The sequence below is a fragment of the Hevea brasiliensis genome, chromosome 7, assembly GCF_030052815.1.
Source record: "Hevea brasiliensis isolate MT/VB/25A 57/8 chromosome 7, ASM3005281v1, whole genome shotgun sequence".
Classification (NCBI taxonomy): Eukaryota; Viridiplantae; Streptophyta; class Magnoliopsida; order Malpighiales; family Euphorbiaceae; genus Hevea; species Hevea brasiliensis.
The window spans coordinates 50,422,616-50,427,516 of NC_079499.1; positions in this window are offsets into that span (position 1 = coordinate 50,422,616).

Consider the following 4,901-nt stretch of genomic DNA (forward strand, 5'->3'; position numbering starts at 1 on the left):
TTTTTTTCTTCTTCTACTGGCACACACCTCAACACTTCAGCCAGAGAAGGAATCAAAATTCGAAACTGATTACCCCCACTAGTCATGCTAGTGAGGTGTTCAAATATATGGTCATGACACTGTGGTTTTAAAACTTATCTTAACAATTTACTAAACATTGCCAATTCAAATATACACAAATAACTTTCAACAATTTAAATCAAAGCATTATAAATACTTCATCATAATGATGTCACAATTCAATATTTCAAATTATTCAAAACAATATGTAGAAGATAATTTACATAAATTATACGTTGTGCACAAACCTTAAGCGAGTCGCCTCTTGGCCTTGAATTGACACCTCGGGTTCCTTCCTGGCATTCTTTTCCACTGAAACACACAGTTTCACAGTGTTTCAGTATCATAACTTAGCATAAATCCAAAAATAAATTTAAATTCACTTTTACCTAGCTCTAATGTGCTAAACTTGGCGTTCTTTAAAATTTATGTTTCGAGGTTACTATTCACGATACTATTCAAGTCAATTTGTTGACTTTCTAAGGCTTAATAGGTATGGAAATTCCAACTTCACCCACATACCACTTTGGGTAACTAAATTTTTTGGTTTTGGTTATTTACTCAAATTCTTAGTCTTTTAGGAAAATTTGCAAATTTTCAGTTTTGGTGTCTTAAGTTGCACTGTTCCATTGGTCATTTTTCTGTTAGAATTTGGCAAAACTTTCTTCATAGAAAATGTTCCCTATTGTCTTAAATTTATTCTCCTTTTTGAATCACTCCATTTGGACTTTTGTAGCTCAAGTTATAGCCATTTGAATCATGGCTGCCGGATTGGACTTAACCCAGATTTTCTGGGCAAATTCTGATTCTGGCAGTTTTAGGTCACCAACTTTGGGTGGCCAAATGACTTGGTTCATAATTTGGGTTGGTGTTCTTCATGAAAGTTTTAGGTCAATATCTCAGCTGTCCACTGGTAAAATTTCAGGTCATTTAGACCTACCTAGCCCACATTATGGCCAAATGAACAAACACTGTTCATTTAGTCTTTTTCGTACAGGTGAGACTGCAAAAATTGAGATTTGGTTAATTTGTTCACTAGGTTTTGGTCACTTTTTGGGCATGATTCCTAAATGAAAATTGTGTCATTTTGTGTCTATTTTCATTCCCAATTGGCCTCACACCAATTGGACTTGTAAATTTTATATTTTGGTCCCTCAAAGGGACCTTGGTCCTACTGCCTGCAGCATGGCCATTTTCAGTCCGAATTTAAACTCACTTCTAATACTTCCAACACATCTCATTGGGTCACAAATAACCATTTTTTATCTCAAACAAGGTCAAACACAACTTTTGACCAATTCTCACATTTTTGCCTCCCAAACCCTAGGTGCCAAAAACCCTAATTTTCATGCACTTCAAATCTAATACATTCTAATCACCAATCCATAGCTTACATACATCATTCAAGCATTCTAACAAGTTTAATTCAATCAAATTTTTACATTTCCACATCAAACACTAACTAACCAAATTCCATAACTAGTCCTCCAAAGTTGTTTTAATTTCCTTTTAAGTGAATTTCTAAGTTTATTCAACTATAAACACAATTAAATCAACTAACAAATCAAGTTTAGCTTACTAACCTTTCTTAGAATTTCAATTCCTTCCTTTTCCTCTTTTCTTTTCTTGCTCAAGCTTCTTCTCAAGTGGAGTTAACAAGGTTTAATGATAGAAAGGGGAGTTTTTATGGTGGGATTTAGGGTTTGATCAAGCTCAAAATGAGCTTTAATGGAGTTTTGAGTGAGAGAGCTTGGGAGAGAGAGAGTTGGCCGAAAATGGTGAGGGAAGAAGAGTAAAATTTCATTTAATTTTTTTTTGTGTTTTGTGTTTACTAATTATATTTGACTTGGTCAATTATTAGGGGAAAATTAAAATAAATTTTGACATCATTCATGATGTCATATGTATGATGTAATAATTCAACTTTTAATTCTTTTTCTTTTTCCTTTATTTTTCTTTTTAGTTCTTTAATTTGATTTCCGATTCCGAAATTTTCTTTTCTCCGATTTTATTTGACAGTCAGGTAAAGAGTCAGCTCTCGGGGTCAATTGACCAAATTGCCCCTCGCAGGTTCAACTCGGTTTGCAAATAATTCCATATTTCTTCCTGCTCCCTGACCTAATTATTTAACTGGCTTAACAATTCTTTTTTGTGATTTTCTCTTTTTCACTGTGTTCGTAATAGTCCTAAGGACAGCAGCGTCACATTTTACGGTTCGAAATTTGAGTTTAAATCGACTTCGCAGTCCTTCCTGAGAAGGTCACCCATCGCTGTGACTCTTGGCTCATTTAACTTCTTATGTTCTATTTTTCTTATTTATACTTAACTAATTGACAGTTACTAATTATTTGCGTTTATGTCTTATCTAGTTGTCTTAAGTATGGTTCTAATCCCCTTAATTGTCCGGACCAGCTCTGGTCACTAGAATAGTGAAATATACCAAGCTATGCAAATAAGGGTGTTACAGTGGGAATCGGCTAGAAATGGGAAAGAGAAGAAACAGATTGGTTTCTTCAAATTTTCTGCCCATTTTACTCATTTTAAGTGGTTTATGGATATGTATCACAATGTGATTGGGTGGGAGTGCTTAGTGACATAAGCATGAGGCAGCAAAATTGCAATTTTAATTTATTTTCTTTTCTTTTCTTTTCTACTCATTTTCAATTTAATTTTTAGCAATATTTATTCATATTTTATGTCATAATAATTATTTACTTAACTGGACAAGTTGGCTAAAAATCATCTCTGAAGACGAAATGACCAAAATGCCCTCTGTTTGGCTTAATAGACTAAAATTGTCTATACCGATTAAAAATTTTTTCTAAGCATTTTCTTAGCATTCTAATGCCATAGAAACCTCAATGACTCTTCACTGAAGTCCCAAAAATTATTTTATAAATTTTCTCCCGGGTCTAGGGCTACTAGTGGCGAGAACCGCAACTTCTCACAAGGTTACCCATTGCTAGGGCACCGGCTCATTTAACTTGGTTGTATTTTATTTCTAAAATTTTTTTCTAAATTTTTCTTATTAATATTTGAGTTAATTATGGTTCTTCACTTTAGTTTAAATATTTTTTTAGATGTTCTAGCTATCCGAACCGACACCGGTCACCGAAATAGTTGAATGTATGGAATGGATACAGTGAGGGTGTTACAGAAGTAGAAAATCAAACAGAAAAGAGTATTAAAGCTCTTTGATCAGATCGTGGAGGTGGATACTTGAGTACTGAATTTGATGAATACTTGAGAGAGCACGGCATTGTTTCCCAACTGACTCCTTCAGGAACACTACAACTAAATGGTGTATCTTAAATCGTACCTTATTGGATATGGTACGTAGTATGATGAGCTATACTGATATGCCAATCTCCTTTTGGGGATTTGCATTAGAAGCAGCTTTGCATATTCTGAATAGGATTCCATCAAAATCAGTATCTTCCGCACCTTATGAGATATGGCATGGAAGAAAACCAAGTCCTAAGCATGTTAAGATTTGGGGTTGTCCAGCTTATATCAAAAAGCTAAACACTGATAAATTGGAAACCAGATCAGAAAAGGGGCGATTTGTTGGATATCCAAAAGATAGTTTTGGATAATATTTTTGTTTGCCTACATCACAAAAGGTTGTGGTAAGTAGAGATGTCGCATTTCTTAAACAACAGTTTGTTCAAGAAGGAGGCAAAGGAAGGCAAATAGAGTTAGAATTGGAGAATTCTGACCAACCAACAGATCAGATGGATATAGATCCATCTAGTCAACCTACACCTATTGATGAAATATCTATAACTATTCCTCGTAGAACAACCAGGGTATCTCACCCACCAGTGAGATATGGTTTCCTTCATGAGGAAGAACAAGAGTTGTCTACGCATGAAAAACTAGATCATGGAGATGATCTACTTACTTATGAAAAAGCCATATCAAATATAGACTCTTCAAAATGGATTGATGCTATGAAATCTGAAATTAATTCCATGTGTAAGAATCAAGTTTGGGATCTTGTTGACCCACCTGAAGGTATTGTACCTAAAGGAACAGAAGCGTGAAAAATACAAGTTTATACCATTGAATTCAAAAATTTTCACCTAGGGTCACATGCATCATGCAAGATTTATTTTTATCTATTTAATTTCAATGATAAACAACATATTAAAACTCTTTTAATATGTTTTTTGGATCTATATTTGCTATTTAAGATTTTAAAATTAATCAGATTAATTTTAGAACCCTAGATTAAATCAAGAACGATTACACTAACCTCTTGATGCACTGCAGCGTGTCTGCGCCTTTGAGATTTGTCTTCAGGACACTAAATGTTGTCTCTCTAGCTTGTCCACACCAAGAACACCTATGGCAGCCCTTGAACAGCTTCTAAAGCTTTTTCTATTAATTAAAAATTCAAGTTCTGCCTTTTAAGAGATTAGAGATGTAAACAAGACACTAGAAACAATTTCTAGTATTCTTAATTCAAGAGATTGATGGCTAATCTCTTTGAATTGATGATAGATGAAGAAGAATAGATGGAGAACCTCAAAATGGCTTGAAAAAGGAGAGGAGTGGTTGCTTGTTGTTTTTCCTTTCATAACAACACTTATATAGCTAGGTTAACACATTAAACCCTTGCCACATGTCACCCTTTGATTAGCTTTAGGTTTAAGTGACCCAATCACATTGTGCCAAGTGTCAAACCTATATTTAATCTTGATTTTAATCATCTTACATGATTAAAAAATATTTGGCAAGCTTATTTGTAATCCCATGTGTCACCATCTCATGATGCCACGTGTCACACTGTGAAATGACCAAAATGTCCCTGTGTCTTAATTTTGAGTTCTTAACCC